Genomic DNA, 22,290 nt, shown 5'->3' on the forward strand with positions numbered 1-22,290 from the left:
CAGATCTTTTAAAATATTGATCCCGGTGCTGATAGTTTATTGTCTGATGCCGTTTTCTGCCTCACAGTTGTAGTATAGTGTACTGGACTCCAATAATCTTTTTTTTAATATTCAAAGTTTCTTTATTAAATCAGTGATAACAGTGATAACTCTCTTGGTACAGATAATGTAGTAGATGTCCCCTGCAGTCCTATGAAACTACTCAGACAGTGATCTGTGTCCATATAATGTAGTAGGTTTCACCTGCAGTCCTGTGCAACACCTCAAATGACACACTGATCTGAGCAGAACTAATGTAGTAGATCTTTCCTGCAGTCCTGTGTAACACCACAGATAACATAGTGATAACTATTTGAGTACAAATAGTATAGTAGATGTCACCTGCAGTCCTAGATGCAACCACAGAATACACATAACATACTGTAGATATCACCTGCCTGGCTGAAGACTTACCGAGGGGTCAGGGCTAGAGTTGAGCGAACACCTGGATGTTCGGGTTCGAGAAGTTCGGCCGAACATCCCGGAAATGTTCGGGTTCGGGATCCGAACCCGATCCGAACTTCGTCCCGAACCCGAACCCCATTGAAGTCAATGGGGACCCGAACTTTTCGGCACTAAAAAGGCTGTAAAACAGCCCAGGAAAGAGCTAGAGGGCTGCAAAAGGCAGCAACATGTAGGTAAATCCCCTGCAAACAAATGTGGATAGGGAAATGAATTAAAATAAAAATTAAATAAATAAAAATTAACCAAAATCAATTGGAGAGAGGTTCCATAGCAGAGAATCTGGCTTCCCGTCACCCACCACTGGAACAGTCCATTCTCAGATATTTAGGCCCCGGCACCCAGGCAGAGGAGAGAGGTCCCGTAACAGAGAATCTGTCTTCATGTCAGCAGAGAATTAGTCTGCATGTCATAGCAGAGAATGAGGCTTCACGTCAGCCACCACTGCAACAGTCCATTGGCATATATTTAGGCCCAGCACCCAGGCAGAGGAGGGAGGTCCCGTAACAGAGAATCTGTCTTCATGTCAGCAGAGAATTAGTCTGCATGTCATAGCAGAGAATGAGGCTTCACGTCAGCCACCACTGCAACAGTCCATTGGCATATATTTAGGCCCAGCACACACACAGGCAGAGGAGAGAGGTCCCGTAACAGAGAATCTGGCTTCATGTCAGCAGAGAATCAGTCTGCATGTCATAGCAGAGAATGAGGCTTCACGTCAGCCACCACTGCAACAGTCCATTGGCATATATTTAGGCCCAGCACACACACAGGCAGAGGAGAGAGGTCCCGTAACAGAGAATCTGGCTTCATGTCAGCAGAGAATCAGTCTGCATGTCATAGCAGAGAATGAGGCTTCACGTCAGCCACCACTGCAACAGTCCATTGGCATATATTTAGGCCCAGCACCCAGGCAGAGGAGGGAGGTCCCGTAACAGAGAATCTGTCTTCATGTCAGCAGAGAATTAGTCTGCATGTCATAGCAGAGAATGAGGCTTCACGTCAGCCACCACTGCAACAGTCCATTGGCATATATTTAGGCCCAGCACACACACAGGCAGAGGAGAGAGGTCCCGTAACAGAGAATCTGGCTTCATGTCAGCAGAGAATCAGTCTGCATGTCATAGCAGAGAATGAGGCTTCACGTCACCCACCACTGCAACAGTCCATTGGCATATATTTAGGCCTAGCACACAGGCAGAGCAGAGAGGTCCCGTAACAGACAATCTGGCTTCATGTCAGCAGAGAATCAGTCTGCATGTCATAGCAGAGAATGAGGCTTCACGTCACCCACCACTGCAACAGTCCATTGGCATATATTTAGGCCTAGCACACAGGCAGAGCAGAGAGGTCCCGTAACAGACAATCTGGCTTCATGACAGCAGAGAATTAGTCTGCATGTCATAGCAGAGAATGAGGCTTCACGTCAGCCACCACTGCAACAGTCCATTGGCATATATTTAGGCCCAGCACCCAGGCAGAGGAGAGAGGTCCCGTAACAGACAATCTGGCTTCATGTCAGCAGAGAATTAGTCTGCATGTCATAGCAGAGAATCAGGCTTCACGTCAGCCACCACTGCAACAGTCCATTGTCATAAATTTAGGCCCAGCACCCAGGCAGAGGAGAGAGGTCCCGTAACAGACAATCTGGCTTCATGTCAGCAGAGAATTAGTCTGCATGTCATAGCAGAGAATGAGGCTTCACGTCAGCCACCACTGCAACAGTCCATTGGCATATATTTAGGCCTAGCACACAGGCAGAGCAGAGAGGTCCCGTAACAGACAATCTGGCTTCATGACAGCAGAGAATCAGTCTGCATGTCATAGCAGAGAATCAGGCTTCACGTCAGCCACCACTGCAACAGTCCATTGTCATAAATTTAGGCCCAGCACCCAGGCAGAGGAGAGAGGTCCCGTAACAGAGAATCTGGCTTCATGTCAGCAGAGAATCAGTCTTCATATCATAGCAGAGAATCAGGCTTCACGTCACCCACCACTGTAAGAGTCAATTTTCATAAATTTAGGCCCAGAACCCAGGCAGAGGAGAAAGGTCCCGTAACAGACAATCTGGCTTCATGTCAGCAGAGAATCAGTCTTCATATCATAGCCTAGAATCAGGCTTCACGTCACCCACCACTGTAAGAGTCAATTTTCATAAATTTAGGCCCAGAACCCAGGCAGAGGAGAAAGGTCCCGTAACAGACAATCTGGCTTCATGTCAGCAGAGAATCAGTCTTCATATCATAGCAGAGAATCAGGCTTCACGTCACCCACCACTGCAACAGTCAATTGTCATAAATTTAGGCCCAGCACCCAGGCAGAGGAGAGAGCTCCCGTAACAGAGGATCTGGCTTCATGTCAGCAGAGAATCAGTCTGCATGTCATAGCAGAGAATGAGGCTTCACGTCACCCACCACTGCAACAGTCCATTGGCATATATTTAGGCCCAGCACACACACAGGCAGAGGAGAGAGGTCCCGTAACAGAGAATCTGGCTTCATGTCAGCAGAGAATCAGTCTGCATGTCATAGCAGAGAATGAGGCTTCACGTCAGCCACCACTGCAACAGTCCATTGGCATATATTTAGGCCCAGCACCCAGGCAGAGGAGGGAGGTCCCGTAACAGAGAATCTGTCTTCATGTCAGCAGAGAATTAGTCTGCATGTCATAGCAGAGAATGAGGCTTCACGTCAGCCACCACTGCAACAGTCCATTGGCATATATTTAGGCCCAGCACACACACAGGCAGAGGAGAGAGGTCCCGTAACAGAGAATCTGGCTTCATGTCAGCAGAGAATCAGTCTGCATGTCATAGCAGAGAATGAGGCTTCACGTCACCCACCACTGCAACAGTCCATTGGCATATATTTAGGCCTAGCACACAGGCAGAGCAGAGAGGTCCCGTAACAGACAATCTGGCTTCATGACAGCAGAGAATCAGTCTGCATGTCATAGCAGAGAATGAGGCTTCACGTCACCCACCACTGCAACAGTCCATTGGCATATATTTAGGCCTAGCACACAGGCAGAGCAGAGAGGTCCCGTAACAGACAATCTGGCTTCATGTCAGCAGAGAATCAGTCTGCATGTCATAGCAGAGAATGAGGCTTCACGTCACCCACCACTGCAACAGTCCATTGGCATATATTTAGGCCTAGCACACAGGCAGAGCAGAGAGGTCCCGTAACAGACAATCTGGCTTCATGTCAGCAGAGAATCAGTCTGCATGTCATAGCAGAGAATGAGGCTTCACGTCACCCACCACTGCAACAGTCCATTGGCATATATTTAGGCCTAGCACACAGGCAGAGCAGAGAGGTCCCGTAACAGACGATCTGGCTTCATGTCAGCAGAGAATCAGTCTGCATGTCATAGCAGAGAATCAGGCTTCACGTCAGCCACCACTGCAACAGTCCATGGTCATAAATTTAGGCCCAGCACCCAGGCAGAGGAGAGAGGTCCCGTAACAGACAATCTGGCTTCATGTCAGCAGAGAATTAGTCTGCATGTCATAGCAGAGAATCAGGCTTCATGTCAGCCACCACTGCAACAGTCCATTGGCATATATTTAGGCCTAGCACACAGGCAGAGGAGAGGTTCATTCAACTTTGGGTAGCATCGCAATATAATGGTAAAATGAAAATAAAAATAGGATTGAATGAGGAAGTGCCCTGGAGTCCAATAATATATGGTTATGGGGAGGTAGTTAATGTCTAATCTGGACAAGGGACGGACAGGTCCTGTGGGATCCATGCCTGGTTCATTTTTATGAACGTCAGCTTGTCCACATTGGCTGTAGACAGGCGGCTGCGTTTGTCTGTAATGACGCCCCCTGCCGTGCTGAATACACGTTCAGACAAAACGCTGGCTGCCGGGCAGGCCAGCACCTCCAAGGCATAAAAGGCTAGCTCTGGCCACGTGGACAATTTAGAGACCCAGAAGTTGAATGGGGCCGAACCATCAGTCAGTACGTGGAGGGGTGTGCACACGTACTGTTCCACCATGTTAGTGAAATGTTGCCTCCTGCTAACACGTTGCGTATCAGGTGGTGGTGCAGTTAGCTGTGGCGTGTTGACAAAAGTTTTCCACATCTCTGCCATGCTAACCCTGCCCTCAGAGGAGCTGGCCGTGACACAGCTGCCTTGGCGACCTCTTGCTCCTCCTCTGCCTTGGCCTTGGGCTTCCACTTGTTCCCCTGTGACATTTGGGAATGCTCTCAGTAGCGCGTCTACCAACGTGCGCTTGTACTCGCGCATCTTCCTATCACGCTCCAGTGCAGGAAGTAAGGTGGGCACATTGTCTTTGTAGCGTGGATCCAGCAGGGTGGCAACCCAGTAGTCCGCACAGGTTAAAATGTGGGCAACTCTGCTGTCGTTGCGCAGGCACTGCAGCATGTAGTCGCTCATGTGTGCCAGGCTGCCCAGGGGTAAGGACAAGCTGTCCTCTGTGGGAGGCGTATCGTCATCGTCCTGCCTTTCCCCCCAGCCACGCACCAGTGATGGACCCGAGCTGCGTTGGGTGCCACCCCGCTGTGACCATGCTTCATCCTCATCCTCCTCCACCTCCTCCTCATCCTCGTCCTCCTCGTCCTCCAGTAGTGGGCCCTGGCTGGCCACATTTGTACCTGGCCTCTGCTGTTGCAAAAAACCTCCCTCTGAGTCACTTCGAAGAGACTGGCCTGAAAGTGCTAAAAATGACCCCTCTTCCTCATCCTCCTCCTCCTCCTCCTGGGCCACCTCCTGTTCCATCATCGCCCTAAGTGTTTTCTCAAGGAGACATAGAGGTGGTATTGTAACGCTGATAACGGTGTCATCGCCACTGGCCATGTTGGTGGAGTACTCGAAACAGCGCAACAGGGCACACAGGTCTCGCATGGAGGCCCAGTCATTGGTGGTGAAGTGGTGCTGTTCTGTAGTGCGACTGACCCGTGCGTGCTGCAGCTGAAACTCCACTATGGCCTGCTGCTGCTCGCACAGTCTGTCCAGCATGTGCAAGGTGGAGTTCCACCTGGTGGGCACGTCGCATATGAGGCGGTGAGCGGGAAGGCCGAAGTTACGCTGTAGCGCAGACAGGCGAGCAGCAGCAGGATGTGAACGCCGGAAGCGCGAACAGACGGCCCGCACTTTATGCAGCAGCTCTGACATGTCGGGGTAGTTGTGAATGAACTTCTGCACCACCAAATTCAGCACATGCGCCAAGCAAGGGATGTGCGTCAAATTGGCTAGTCCCAGAGCTGCAACGAGATTTCGCCCATTATCACACACCACCAGGCCGGGCTTGAGGCTCACCGGCAGCAACCACTCGTCGGTCTGTTGTTCAATACCCCGCCACAACTCCTGTGCGGTGTGGGGCCTGTCCCCCAAACATATGAGTTTCAGAATGGCCTGCTGACGTTTACCCCGGGCTGTGCTGAAGTTGGTGGTGAAGGTGTGTGGCTGACTGGATGAGCAGGTGGAAGAAGAGGAGGAGGAAGCCGAGAAGGAGGAGGTGGCAACAGGAGGCAAAGAATGTTGCCCTGCGATCCTTGGCGGCGGCAGGACGTGCGCCAAACAGCTCTCCGCCTGGGGCCCAGCTGCCACTACATTTACCCAGTGTGCAGTTAGGGAGATATAGCGTCCCTGGCCGTGCTTACTGGTCCACGTATCTGTGGTTAGGTGGACCTTGCTACAGATGGCGTTGCGCAGTGCACACTTGATTTTATCGGATACTTGGTTGTGCAGGGAAGGCACGGCTCTCTTGGAGAAGTAGTGCCGGCTGGGAACAACATACTGTGGGACAGCAAGCGACATGAGCTGTTTGAAGCTGTCTGTGTCCACCAGCCTAAATGACAGCATTTCATAGGCCAGTAGTTTAGAAATGCTGGCATTCAGGGCCAGGGATCGAGGGTGGCTAGGTGGGAATTTACGCTTTCTATCAAATGTTTGTGAGATGGAGAGCTGAACGCTGGCGTGTGACATGGTTGAGACGCTTGGTGACGGAGGTGGTGGTGGTGGTGTTGGTGGTACATCCCCTGTTTGCTGGGCGGCAGGTGCCAACGTTCCTCCAGAGGCGGAGGAAGAGGCCGAGGCGGCAGCAGCAGAATAGGCCGAGGCGGCAGCAGCAGAAGAGGTAGCAGGGGGAGCCTGAGTGACTTCCTTGGTTTTAAGGTGTTTACTCCACTGCAGTTCATGCTTTGCATGCAGGTGCCTGGTCATGCAGGTTGTGCTCAGGTTCAGAACGTTAATGCCTCGCTTCAGGCTCTGATGGCACAGCGTGCAAACCACTCGGGTCTTGTCGTCAGCACATTGTTTGAAGAAGTGCCATGCCAGGGAACTCCTTGAAGCTGCCTTTGGGGTGCTCGGTCCCAGATGGCGGCGGTCAGTAGCAGGCGGAGTCTCTTGGCGGCGGGTGTTCTGCTTTTGCCCACTGCTCCCTCTTTTGCTACGCTGTTGGCTCGGTCTCACCACTGCCTCTTCCTCCGAACTGTGAAAGTCAGTGGCACGACCTTCATTCCATGTGGGGTCTAGGACCTCATCGTCCCCTGCATCGTCTTCCACCCAGTCTTGATCCCTGACCTCCTGTTCAGTCTGCACACTGCAGAAAGACGCAGCAGTTGGCACCTGTGTTTCGTCATCATCAGAGACATGCTGAGGTGGTATTCCCATGTCCTCATCATCAGGAAACATAAGTGGTTGTGCGTCAGTGCATTCTATGTCTTTCACCGCTGGGGAAGGGCTAGGTGGATGCCCTTGGGAAACCCTGCCAGCGGAGTCTTCAAACAGCATAAGAGACTGCTGCATAACTTGAGGCTGAGACAGTTTCCCTGGTATGCATGGGGGTGATGTGACAGACTGATGGGGTTGGTTTTCAGGCGCCATCTGTGCGCTTTCTGCAGAAGACTGGGTGGGAGATAATGTGAACGTGCTGGATCCACTGTCGGCCACCCAATTGACTAATGCCTGTACCTGCTCAGGCCTTACCATCCTTAGAACGGCATTGGGCCCCACCATATATCGCTGTAAATTCTGGCGGCTACTGGGACCTGAGGTAGTTGGTACACTAGGACGTGTGGATGTGGCAGAACGGCCACGTCCTCTCCCAGCACCAGAGGGTCCACTAACACCACCACGACCATGTCCACGTCCGCGTCCCTTACTAGATGTTTTTCTCATTGTTATGGTTCACCACAACAACAAATATATTATTTGGCCCAATGTATTGTATTCAAATTCAGCGGGATATAAATTTGAGGCCTAGTATTTAGGCGCTGGGTGACCGGTATGGATTTAGTGACAGAATTAGACTTGGAAATACACAGTAGCGGGTGTGTGTGAAGTTATTCTGAATGACCCTATGTGCACCTTCAATATTATATACCCTTTTAGGGATAGATTTCAAATAGCTCTGATATAGCAGAAACCACTAAATTATGAAATTGCTAAATTGGGAATTGTACTTCAACCCAGAACAAAAAATGTGCTTTGACGGACACTAAATATCTTGCCCAGCAACAACAGTACAGCGGTGGGTAACGAGAGATTTAGAGGGAATTAAATTTGAGGCCTAGTATTTAGGCGCTGGGTCACCGGTATGGATTTAGTGACAGAATTAGACTTGGAAATGCACAGAAGCGTGTGTGTGAAGTTATTCTGAATGACCCTATGTGCACCTTCAATATTATATACCCTTTTTGGGATAGATTTCAAATAGCTCTGATATAGCAGGAACCACTAAATTATGAAATTGCTAAATTGGGAATTGTACTTCAACCCAGAACAAAAAATGTGCTTTGACGGGCACTAAATAACTTTCCCAGCTACAACAGGACAACGGTAACGAGAGATTTAGAGGGATTTAAATTTGAGGCCTAGTATTTAGGCGCTGGGTGACAGGTATGGGTTTAGTGACAGAATTAGACTTGGAAATACACAGTAGCGGGTGTGTGTGAAGTTATTCTGAATGACCCTATGTGCACCTTCAATATTATATACCCTTTTAGGGATAGATTTCAAATAGCTCTGATATAGCAGAAACCACTAAATTATGAAATTGCTAAATTGGGAATTGTACTTCAACCCAGAACAAAAAATGTGCTTTGACGGACACTAAATATCTTGCCCAGCAACAACAGTACAGCGGTGGGTAACGAGAGATTTAGAGGGAATTAAATTTGAGGCCTAGTATTTAGGCGCTGGGTCACCGGTATGGATTTAGTGACAGAATTAGACTTGGAAATACACAGTAGCGGGTGTGTGTGAAGTTATTCTGAATGACCCTATGTGCACCTTCAATATTATATACCCTTTTTGGGATAGATTTCAAATAGCTCTGATATAGCAGGAACCACTAAATTATGAAATTGCTAAATTGGGAATTGTACTTCAACCCAGAACAAAAAATGTGCTTTGACGGGCACTAAATAACTTTCCCAGCTACAACAGGACAACGGTAACGAGAGATTTAGAGGGATTTAAATTTGAGGCCTAGTATTTAGGCGCTGGGTGACAGGTATGGGTTTAGTGACAGAATTAGACTTGGAAATACACAGTAGCGGGTGTGTGTGAAGTTATTCTGAATGACCCTATGTGCACCTTCAATATTATATACCCTTTTAGGGATAGATTTCAAATAGCTCTGATATAGCAGAAACCACTAAATTATGAAATTGCTAAATTGGGAATTGTACTTCAACCCAGAACAAAAAATGTGCTTTGACGGACACTAAATATCTTGCCCAGCAACAACAGTACACCGGTGGGTAACGAGAGATTTAGAGGGAATTAAATTTGAGGCCTAGTATTTAGGCGCTGGGTCACCGGTATGGATTTAGTGACAGAATTAGACTTGGAAATACACAGTAGCGGGTGTGTGTGAAGTTATTCTGAATGACCCTATGTGCACCTTCAATATTATATACCCTTTTAGGGATAGATTTCAAATAGCTCTGATATAGCAGAAACCACTAAATTATGAAATTGCTAAATTGGGAATTGTACTTCAACCCAGAACAAAAAATGTGCTTTGACGGACACTAAATATCTTGCCCAGCAACAACAGTACAGCGGTGGGTAACGAGAGATTTAGAGGGAATTAAATTTGAGGCCTAGTATTTAGGCGCTGGGTCACCGGTATGGATTTAGTGACAGAATTAGACTTGGAAATGCACAGAAGCGTGTGTGTGAAGTTATTCTGAATGACCCTATGTGCACCTTCAATATTATATACCCTTTTTGGGATAGATTTCAAATAGCTCTGATATAGCAGGAACCACTAAATTATGAAATTGCTAAATTGGGAATTGTACTTCAACCCAGAACAAAAAATGTGCTTTGACGGGCACTAAATAACTTTCCCAGCTACAACAGGACAACGGTAACGAGAGATTTAGAGGGATTTAAATTTGAGGCCTAGTATTTAGGCGCTGGGTGACAGGTATGGGTTTAGTGACAGAATTAGACTTGGAAATACACAGTAGCGGGTGTGTGTGAAGTTATTCTGAATGACCCTATGTGCACCTTCAATATTATATACCCTTTTAGGGATAGATTTCAAATAGCTCTGATATAGCAGAAACCACTAAATTATGAAATTGCTAAATTGGGAATTGTACTTCAACCCAGAACAAAAAATGTGCTTTGACGGACACTAAATATCTTGCCCAGCAACAACAGTACAGCGGTGGGTAACGAGAGATTTAGAGGGAATTAAATTTGAGGCCTAGTATTTAGGCGCTGGGTCACCGGTATGGATTTAGTGACAGAATTAGACTTGGAAATACACAGTAGCGGGTGTGTGTGAAGTTACTCTGAATGACCCTATGTGCACCTTCAATATTATATACCCTTTTTGGGATAGATTTCAAAGAGCTCTGATATAGCAGGAACCACTAAATTATGAAATTGCTAAATTGGGAATTGTATTTCAACCCAGAACAAGAAATGTGCTTGAACGGACACTAAATAACTCGCCCAGCTACAGCACTAGGGACAGATTTAGCTGGATATAAATTTGAGGCCTAGTATTTAGGCGCTGGGTGACCGGTATGGATTTAGTGACAGAATTAGACTGGGATATGGCCAAAAAATGAACAGACTATTGCTGGTTAAATGCACTTGGTGTGACAGCTTCACCCTGATGTAGGCTTTAGCCAAAAAACAACCACACCATTGAGGGTTAAATGCACTTGGTGACAGGCGCAGCTTGCCCCTGATTTTGTATATGGCCAAAAAATGAACAGACTATTGCTGGTTAAATGCACTTGGTGTGACAGCTTCACCCTGATGTAGGCTTTAGCCAAAAAACAACCACACCATTGAGGGTTAAATGCACTTGGTGACAGGCGCAGCTTGCCCCTGATTTTGTATATGGCCAAAAAATGAACAGACTATTGCTGGTTAAATGCACTTGGTGTGACAGCTTCACCCTGATGTAGGCTTTAGCCAAAAAACAACCACACCATTGAGGGTTAAATGCACTTGGTCGCAGCTTGTGCTGGCGCACCACAAGACACAAAATGGCCGCCGATCACCCCAGAAAAATGAGACTGACAAACGGTCTGTGCAGCCTAAAAACAGTGAGCAATTGAGGATCAGCAGCTCAATGATCCACAGCTGCAGATCGATCAGTTAATCAAGTCCTTTGGAGGAGTTAATCTGCCTAATCTCGCCCTACTGTCGCAGCCGCAACCTCTACCTACGCTAATCAGAGCAGAGTGACGGGCGGCGCTATGTGACTCCAGCTTAAATAGAGGCTGGGTCACATGGTGCTCTGGCCAATCACAGCCATGCCAATAGTAGGCATGGCTGTGATGGCCTCTTGGGGCAAGTAGTATGACGCTTGTTGATTGGCTGCTTTGCAGCCTTTCAAAAAGCGCCAAGAAAGCGTCACAAAAGCGCGAAGAAAGCGACGAACACCGAACCCGAACCCGGACTTTTACGAAAATGTCCGGGTTCGGGTCCGTGTCACGGACACCCCAAAATTCGGTACGAACCCGAACTATACAGTTCGAGTTCGCTCATCCCTAGTCAGGGCCACCTGTAACTGGGGCCGGAGCTCCAGCTGCAGCTTCACAAGAGGTGATGGGGACCTCATTGAAGGAGGGAGGAGGCCTGATGCTTGTGCTGCCTGGAACCTACTATCATTATCATTCCTTCTATGCCTTCCCTGTTAGTCCACGACTATAAGCAGTTACAGCTGAAAGTTGTAGAGTTGTGTGACCCACCTCACAATTGTGGGCTGCTTGTGTGCAAAATTATTCCTGTTGGTCTTCGACCTTTTTTTGAGGCTAGCTTTGTCTCTGCTCTGCCCCTCATAAACAGAGAGAGAGACAGGCAGAGTTTCTGAAGGACCTAAGCAGTTCTGGGAGTGGGGAGCAGGCAGGGCAGTCATGTGATTTTGTCAGAAGGCCCACCAGAAAATCCTCTGGCGCGCCGGTAAGCCAGTCCGATGCTGATAATTATCAGCGGAAGCTGATTAGAATGTGGATTAGATGGCTCACTCCTCTTCTCAGTCACATCAGGATGACGTGGAGGTCACCTCTGAGTCTGACACCATCTTTCAAGCCAGAGGTCAGGGCATGGCTCTTTCTTCTCCTCCTTGCAGCCCCAGAGAAGTCTTTCACTTTAATCATCTCTGTGTTTACTGCCCCTCCTAGTGGAGTGACTTCTTTTCTAATAAAGATAACACCCTTTGTGTTATAAAAGATATTGAAGGTAATATTCCTGATGATGAGTTGTATGAGAACAGTCAGCATTTGGTAAGTCAAGAGAAAGAGTTTCAGGCAGAAGTGGAGGACGTGATGACTGAAATGCGTAGCTACAATAGTGGTGGTGGTAGTGGCACTTGTAGAGGTTGCGGTAGCAACATATGTAGCCTTGGTGGTAGCAAATACAGAGGTGACATGACATATCACGGCCTGAGAAAGTTCTGAGGATGATGACGATGATGAGATGACTAGTGATGACTTTGCTGCCATTCCTCTCTCTCCTTTCACATGTGTAAACTGAAGTGTTGTCGTGCCGTGTTAAAACTGATGAGAGAAGCCACATGGCAGATGACAATGATAGCTGACAATGGCAGGAACATCATGGCTGTGCTGCATTTGGAAGATCTAACACATATTCCCTGCATGGTGCACGCTTTAAATTTGGTGGCATAACTCTTTTTCAAACCATATTGGGGTTGGCAGAAGTTGCTGGCCATGTCCAGGACAGTGCCTCCGCATTTCAGACATATTTATGTGGCTACAAATGTCCTCCTGGACTTGCAGCTATAGAAGAACGGTCTGCCTTTATGCCGCTTGATCCGCAAAGTTACAACTCACTCGAATTCCCCCTTGCAGGGCCCTCTCTCCTTCTGTACCAATCTGTAACTCGTCTTGTTCATGCTTAGTGCAATTGTCTGTATTATGTGTGTGCACCCGTTTTTGTATGTACAGCGCTATGGAATGAATGGCGCTTTAATAATAAATGAATAAATAAATAAGCAGGAGCATCTGTAGGAGGCACAGCTAGGGGATGAGGCTGAAACTCATTAAGTGACTTTTGGGGCCTCTGTGTGAAGGCCACAGAGGTCATGACTAGCCCTAGCATCCAGCAAGGCAGGGGTCATGTCTGGGTCACATATTCCAGTCAAAAGATAGTTTTGATTTCACACTCCTTATTGGTGAGCCCCCCTTTGGGAGGAGGGGTTAGATTCTACCTTCAGTGTTTTTTTCTTCACATGCATTGCAGCTTGAGCCTTTCAAGGTGACAAGAACTATGAAGACATGGCACATGACACCCTCGCCACTCCCTGCATCATCCCCAGCACCTTTGTCACCAACAAGGCGCTCCCGTGCTCCTCAACGCCTGAGCTTCAGCCCAGTACATAGGGCTCAGAGTTCAACAGGCAAGAAGCCTGCTAGAAGAGATAAATGGCCAAGCACTTCTCCTCCTCTCTTCCACATCAGGTCTAGTACCCCCCCTCCACCAGTCCCCAAGGGATGGTGAGAGTTTTGGACTAGTTGCAGACATTCTTCACACTTATAGAGCCTGCTCCTCACAGCAGACATCCTCCATCACAGGTCCCTCCTAACCCCCCTCCTGTGCCCAGCATTCACATGTGCAGGGTTGCACGCCAGCCACCCCACAGCTGCATCCAGATGCTTCCCCACCTCCTGCACCATGTGCCCTCATGCACAGTCCTGTCCTCATTAACCGAAGCACTGCCAGCAATAGACCTGGCAGCAGCAGCCTCTTCTATTGAAGTCCTGCCCCAAGGGACAGAAGTGGGGCTGACAGATGTCGCACATGTCACCAGTCCCCTCTGTATGCTGATCCCCATTATAGCCCATCACATGTGCATCTCAGCACTGTTAACAGTATGTCCCCTGAGTCTGTGAGCCTTGAGGCGACACCTTCAAATCCACCATCCCTCCACCTGTATCATCAGCAAGAGGATCAACCACAGATGGCTCCTGCTGTCGCACCTCTGCTCCCCACCGCTCCCCTAGACATCAACCTCTTCTTTACTCACCCGTGTCCAGCCTCCGCATCAACACTCATTTGCTCACCATTCCGCTTAAAGGGAACCTGTCACTGGGATTTTGTGTATAGAGCTGAGGACATGGGTTGCTAGATGGCCGCTAGCACATCCGCAATATCTATTCCCTTAGCTCTGTGTGCTTTTATTGTGTAAAAAAACGATTTGATACATATGCAAATCAACCTGAGATGAGTCCTGTCCCTGAGATGAGTCCAGCGTAAAGGAGCCCAGCACCGCCCCGCATCCTCAGAATCTCCTCCTTGCTCCCCGACGTCAGAAATCTAGAGCACCGTAACCTTGCGATGCGTGAGCTAGCGCTGGAGCAGTTCGTTCCCTGAGGCTGATGCCAGCACAGGGAAGGAACACTATGATGACACTGCGCATGCGCTAGCTCGCGCATTGCAAGATTACGGCGCTCTACATTTCTGACGTCGGGGAGCAAGGAGGAGATTCGGAGGATGCGGGGCTCCTTCACGCTGGACTCATATCAGGGACAGGGCTCATCTCAGGTTAATTTGCATATGTATCAAATCAGTTTTTTTACACAATAAAAACACACAGAGCTATGGGGACTGGGTATTGCGGATGTGCTAGCGGCCATCTAGCAGCCCATGTCCTCAGCTCTATACCCAAAATCCCAGTGACAGGTTCCCTTTAACAGCGGCTATCAGCTCATTTGCCGGAGCCTTCCCCAGAATCTCGCTGCCATGGCGAGGAACATCACAGACATCCAGACTGCAGTTCAGCAGGTATTCCTCCAGCAGGTTATGGTCCAGACTACAGAGCGTCCACTAGGTGACTGCAACTGGGACTCGGCGTGGAGGGGACTGCTACCAATAGTACACCGAACATTAGACACGTTCTCACACACATAATTCATAACTACCACCCCTTCTGGTAATTCCAACTCTTCATTTGCTACCCAGGTGCAAGAGCAGTTGGCAGACAGAGAGAGCCAGTCTTCCACTACTTTGGGGAGCCCCTGCTTATTCGGTGTCACCCCTGAGCTGGCACCTGACTGACAAAGTAAAACATAAAAATCTGGGCCCAACAGTATGTAGATGTTTCTTCCTTAGTCCCGCCGGATAGAGAATCTGTGGATAAAGCATTTAAACATTCAGGTGACTCAGAGGTAGACACACCGCGCCGACCGATCTTTTGCTGACAATGTGAATTCAGCCAAAGATCACCAAGAGGTGGTCGCTAAAAAAAACTTGCAATTGGAAATTGACCAGGGCAGAATGGCGGGAACTTTTTTGGATCCCCCTTCCATAACCTCAGAGTACCCCAATTGGTCATTGTCCTGAAAAAAAGAACTAAAAAAGTTCTGTCTTATCCACCACTTATCTTTCCTAAAAGTGACATCAGTTAATGATGGCATAGATAAAGATGAGTCAACAGTTCATTACGCTTCCTTCACTACGGCGCTACTCCTATTGAGGCAAGGTAGTCAAGGAGCATTGATGGCAAAATCGGTCATTGAAGCGGCTTTCCATCTCGTGCTGGTTCACCATGAATGCTTTCACCTCCTAGGTTGCTTTTTCTAGGGACACTACTTCTATGATATGAGCCTACCAATGGGGTGATCCATATCCTCTTGCTACTTTTTTATATTTAGCTCTTTCTTACAGTGGGTGGTATCTGAGGAGTCAGGATGCCCATATTTACCTCATTATTTAGATGATTTTCATTTCATAGGCCCAGCAGGTACGGATGTAACGTTGCATTTGTAAAACACCTTCCTTCGCATGCTCAGTAATTTCGGGGTCCCCATTGCTGATGAAAAAACAGAGGGTCCACTATCTGTCCTACATTTTTAGGCATCAAAATTTACTGCAGATAGGGGGGGCGGAGCTAGCGCCGGATGAAGATGGTGGTGTGTGTCTGAGCTCCGTCTGCAAGCATTGCTTTACTGTAGCCTACACAAGCTAAACCGACCAGAACATGGTGAAAATTGGCAACCAGAGACAAGGGGACACATTACAGCACCAGAAGCCTTCCGTTGCTTCGGGAGAAATGGACAAATTCATTAAAAAAGCGGCGGCAGTGCACGTCGCTAAAGAATCTAAAATGGCGCTCGCGGCTGCTCCTGTGGAAGAGTTCCAGAACTCAGAAGGAAAAGACAGCGACTCAGAAGACATAGGAGGACGTCAGAACCTTCCTATCTCAAGAAAATATCTGAAATCGGTTCTCACCAAAGCCCTGGAACCGCTGGTGAGTGAAGTCTCCTCCATGCGACAAGACATCAGGCATATTGGAGGGAGGGTTGAAGACCTAGAGACCGCTCACATCGCCGCACTAGACTTTCAGGCGGCTGCTTCAAACAGCCTTCAAGCGGTGCAAAATCACCTGAACTATATGCATGCTGCTCTTGAAGACCAAGAAAACCGGGGCAGAAGGAATAATCTGAGGTTCCGAGGTATGCCCGAATCTATTCTCAACTCAGAAGTGCCGGAGGCAGTGAAGGCCCTTTGCGAACAGCTACTGGGTCCCGATACCCCCAGCCCGATCATTGAAAGGGCTCATAGGGCTCTCCGCCCTAAACCGAAACCAGCCGAGCCGCCCAGAGACGTAATCTGTCGCTTTTTAAACTTCCAGGACAAGGAAGCTATCCTTGAATGCGCCAGAAAAAAATCGGAAATATTGTTCAGGGACTATCGCATCCACGTTTACCAGGACCTAGCACCGATTACCCTGAAAAAGCGCAAGATACTTAAGCCTCTGACAGAATGGCTTATTCAAAGGAAGATCGTCTACAGATGGACTTTCCCCTTTGGTATTTCGTTCCTTTATAATGGGAGCAGGTTCACAATCAGATCTCATGCCGACTTGGAACAAGTGTTTCAGCACCTGGAGATTCCCAGTATGGAGATTGAAGACTGGGACTTCATTCAAGATGTCGCCTCCCTGCCTGCTGTTCCTAAACCGCAACCCTTTGAACCTAAGAGGACCCCCAAAGCTCACCGTCAGAGGAAGAAGGCCAACGCGACTACGCCGAGACGCCTCTCCATAGACTCCTTTTGACTCACACAGAATACACCCTATCGGTGATTGTCAGTCCGAAAGCTACTCTTCCTGGGAAGAACTTGAAGACAGACTCCGACCCTCTTCTCACAAGTATTCTTTAATGGACGGTTTGTTCTGATTTCCAGATCTGAGTTCCCCCCCCCCCCACCCCACATTGTATAGAATCTTATAACAAGATAGATCCTGAAAGGAGAGTAATCCGTAGCTGTTACTCTTAGCTGTTACTTTATTGAACCCGGGGTCACCCTTCCTCCCCTCTCCCCATGCCCCAAGTCTCTCGATGCCCCCTACTGTTTTGGTCGGTAGACTCAGAGCGGGTAGTGACCCCTCGGTTCGCTCCCATCCTCTGGGGTTATATCATTCACCTCCCTGGTAAAGCTTTGCTATTATGAGGGTTCACCCAATTTCCCCCCTTATTGAGTGATGACTTTGCAGGTTTACTGCTTACGTTTTTTGTTTCTCTCTCTCTTTTATTACTTTAGTTACTATGTTCTTTTTGTTTACACGTCACCAGAAGGTTTCAGAAGAATGGATCTGGTATGGGCTGCATCTCAAAGGTCAGACCTCTCTTTCTCACTGGATATTATGGTCTCTTACCAGACGCTTACAGATCACTACTTTTCCATAACCGGTAAGACATCTGCCTCGCTCTGTGTCCCAAATGACTGACCTTAAAATAGCCTCTTATAATGTTAGAGGTTTTAATTCTCCATCTAAGAGAGGTCAGGTATTTGGGATGCTGAAGAGAGAAGGGGTCTCAGTGGTGTTCCTCCAGGAAACACACCTGAAGCTTGGCCATTTCCCTAACCTAACACACTCATACTTTCCCCAATGGTTCCACAGTGGCTCCAATACGTCTAACTCTAGAGGTGTTAGCATAGGGTTACAGAAATGTGTTCAGTTTCAACTTATGGACCAATGTTTAGACCCGGAAGGGAGATTTTTAATGTTGAAAGGCAAAATCTCCCAACATATTTATACCTTTGTCAACGTCTACGTTCCTAACAAGAAACAAATCCCCTGGTTAAAAAACATTATAGATAGAATTAGTAACTTCAGGGAAGGTTCCTTAGTGCTGGGTGGTGACTTTAACCTGGTATTGAATCCCCTATTGGATTCTTCCTCAGGAAAGTCTCCACACTCTCAGTCAGCTATTCGCTCCCTGACTTCTAAATTGTGGAAGGCTCAACTTATCGATGCTTGGCGCACGTTCCACCCAGACACTAAGGACTACTCTTTCTACTCAACTGTCCATGGCTCATACCAGCGTCTGGACTACCTCTTTGTATCTAAAGATCATTTGCAGTACTGTAAAGACACTAGCATAGGTAACATCCTCTTATCCGACCACTCCCCTATATACCTGACCCTCACCCCTCTGCAGAAGAATAAGACCTTTCTATCATGGAGGCTAAACGAGCAACTCCTAGGGAATAATGACTCTAGACTGAAAATAGAAAAAGTCCTAAATGACTATTTTTATCTAAATGCCTCACCAGAAATATCTCCGCAGACCCTATGGGATGCCCACAAGGCTGTAGTCAGAGGGCAATGCATTAGCATAGGGGCTCATCTTAAAAAATCCAGGAACCAACAAATAGATGAACTACATGAGAAAATTAATAGACTAGAACAATCTCATAAAATATCCCTTCTCAGGGCCCACTTAGAAGAATTGAACGGTTATAGGAGGACCCTTAAGGACCTGCTTAATACCCTTTCAGCAAAATATTACCTTAACTCACAGCATAAAATTTTTGCCCACGGTAACAAGGCGTCCAAATTTGTCATGAACAGGGTCAAGATGAGGAAGTCAAGAAACTTTGTTCACAAACTCACAACTGTGACAGGTTCACACATTTTTGATTCAGATTTAATTGCCTCGCAATTTAGAAGCTACTATGAATCCCTATACAATCTAGAAACTCCCACCTCTCCCCATCCTTCCCTTGAGATCTCAGCCCCTCTTTCTGCGTACCTGGAAAAATTACAACTTCCTTCTTTATCTGAGGAAGATAGAATACTACTGGCCTCCCCATTCACTGCATCAGAACTCCTAAAGGTTATCCGCAGTTCCCCCAAAGGGAAAAGCCCTGGCCCAGATGGCCTACCTATCTCCTATTACTCTACATTCCACGATATCCTTACTCCTCATCTTGTCCCACTTTACAACCTAACCTTGTCATACTCCCCTTTGTCCACTGACATGACCAAAGCACATATCGTTTTAATTCCTAAAGAGGGCAAAGATCCCACACTCTGCCCCAGCTACAGGCCCATCTCTCTCCTTAACATTGATCTTAAACTGCTAGCCAAAATGCTGGCAAATCGCTTAGCTTCCATTCTGCCTTCTCTAATTCACAGAGACCAGACTGGCTTTGTTAGGGGGAGAGAGGGCAAGGACAATACTGCGAGAGTCCTTAATATTCTATTCCATGTTAAGAAAAAAGCAATGCCTTTAGTCCTACTCAGCACAGATGCTGAGAAGGCTTTCGATAGGGTTAAATGGTCCTTCATGAAATCGGTCCTCTCCTCACAACACTTTCCAACCCCCTTCCTATCAGCTATAGAAGCTATGTACTTTAGGGCCTCCGCCTCTATATCAGTCAATGACACTATTTCCCCCCCCTTTCGGATTAGTAATGGCACTCGGCAAGGCTGTCCCCTTTCCCCCCTTCTCTTTGTTTTAACTATGGAACCCCTCCTGCAATCCATCAGAGCGGATAAAGATATCAAAGGGGTGAACCTTGGGGATCAGGATCACAAGACGGCGGCCTTTGCTGACGATTTGCTGGTAATGATTAGTAACCCTTCCATTGCCCTCCCCAAGATCTATCACCACTTAGAAACATTTGGCAAATTCTCAAACTTTAAGGTCAACCATAGTAAATCTCTAATTATACACACCGGCCTTTCTGCATCTCTGTCAAAACGTCTAGAACGAGAATCCCCCTTTAATTGGTCAAGCCCTCACCTAACATACTTAGGCGTGAAAATTAGCAACGACCCCTCCCAACTGTTTTCTCTAAACTATACACCCCTCTTGAACCACATCTCTACTACTTTAAAAAGCCTTGACCTACCAATCTTATCCTGGTTCGGCAGAAAGAACCTACTTATGTCATTAATCTTACCTAAGCTGACGTATATACTCCAGGTTCTTCCTATCCCCATCCCCTCTTCCTATTACGCCTCTCTTCGGTCATTATTTAGTTCCTTCATTTGGAATAAGAAAAAAGCCAGACTCTCATATAAAACCCTAAATAGACCCAAAGCACTAGGAGGTATTGCCCTCCCAGATCCGGAGTTGTATGGGAAAGCTGTCCTCCTTTCTAGACTTGTGGATTGGCTGAGAGCTCCTCCCCATAAATCCTGGGTCCAGATTGAACAGTCACTAACCAAATCCTCTTTTAAAGCCTTTTTGCTAGGTCACAAATGCTCTCCTCCCATTCTCTCAGATGTAACTCCCCTAATAAAAGCTACGTACAACGCCTGGAAATGGTTCCAATCTACTCACCTTCAAGTCCCATTCCCTTCGCCACTCCTCCGAGTTCGTGACATCTTACAAACCGCCCCTAAAGTGCTGCAAAACAGTTTACCTACATACCTTAGAGAATCGGATATTAGCCTGAGAGCCTTACTCATTGATAATACCTTCCTATCACTGCGGAGTTTGAATGAAAGCCTCGCAATCCCTCCTTCTCTTACGCTTAACAATCCAGTATATTTCATCAAATCTTACTTATCCATGCACGTCTCTCTGGGTGATCTTACAAGACCACTAACCTGGTTTGAGAGTTTGATAGATAGCCCGCAAGAGCCTAACAGGGTGATATCACAACTGTACAGTAGATTTAGGACCCATAGCTCTCCTGTCCTACCTTCTTTCCTAGGCTTATGGGAGAAAGATTTAAAGCACACCTTCACAGTCAATGAGATTGACACTATCCTAAAATCACCACACTTATCGTCCAGATGTGTACGTATCCAAGAGAACGGGTACAAAGTTATCACTAGGTGGTATAAAACGCCGGATATTGTCTCTAAGTACTCGTCCTCAGGATGTGATAGATGCTGGAGATGCCTATCAGGCAGAGGTTCCTTCATACATGTATGGTGGGATTGTCCCATTCTCTCTTTGTGGTGGGAGAAGATATTTCAAATGACCAACCTTATCTGTGGGTCGGATTTAGATCCTTCCCCAAAAATCGCACTTCTGAATGTTTTCCCATCTGCTCGAAAAATCCCTAACAAGGGCCTTTTTAAACATTTGATAGCTGCAGCCAGATTTCTCATACCGAGACTTTGGTTATCTACAGAAACCCCTTCTATTGCACAATGGCTTTCAAAAGTAGATCAGATTTACAGATTCGAGGAACTATCCGCCTGGGAAATGAGAAATTTTAATAATTTCACGAAATTGTGGAGGGACTGGAAAACATTCAGAAACCTAAACCCCATATTCCAAACTCCTCTTCAAGTTTGAGGCCCTTACCCTCTAGACTTGAGGTCAGAAATTTTACCCTTTAGGGGCCCCCCCCTTTTCAGCCTGGGTTTTTCGCCCCCAACCTCGACAGATGTTTGCCTCTGCACCCATGCCAGACCATTCCCTGGAGCTTCACCTTCCTGCTTTGGCCACCTGACCATTGACGGAGGGTGCCATTCTGTAATTTTATTATTTCTATTGCTCATACTTGAAAAGGTATACATGGTGACGTAACTGTTACTGTTATTTGTTATTTTTATCTGGAGGCTGCGTCCTCCTATTGTAATGTCTTACTGATCTTCCAATAAATATTTTAAATCAAAAAAAAAAAAAAAAAAAAAAAAATTTACTGCAGATAGGATGGTATTCCGTTACCCCAGCAAAAATTGGCCAACTTAAAAGGCCTCCTGTCCCAAGTCCTGTCTTCCAAAAAGGCTACCCTTAGACGGGTTCAGCCTCAACTAGGGCATCTCACATTTGCCAGCAGGGTTCTTCCTATGGGCAGAGCATTTTGCCGCCGGCTTTCCCTTGCTACTAAGGATATAAAGCAGATGCACCAATTTATAAGGCCCTTTCAGTGTGGCACTACTTTCTATCAGAATTTAATGGCTCCTCTTGCTGGCAGAAGCCTGACATTTGGAACTCTTTACAGATTCAGCGGACAGCACGGACATGGGGTGCTACTTTCAGGGTAAATGGTTTGCTACAGCATGGCCACAGTCGTGGGAAGGGTCACTGTTGCCCCATAAACTGACATGTCTGGAGCTGTATCC

This window comes from Bufo gargarizans, chromosome 2 (assembly GCF_014858855.1).
Source record: "Bufo gargarizans isolate SCDJY-AF-19 chromosome 2, ASM1485885v1, whole genome shotgun sequence".
Lineage (NCBI taxonomy): Eukaryota > Metazoa > Chordata > Amphibia > Anura > Bufonidae > Bufo > Bufo gargarizans.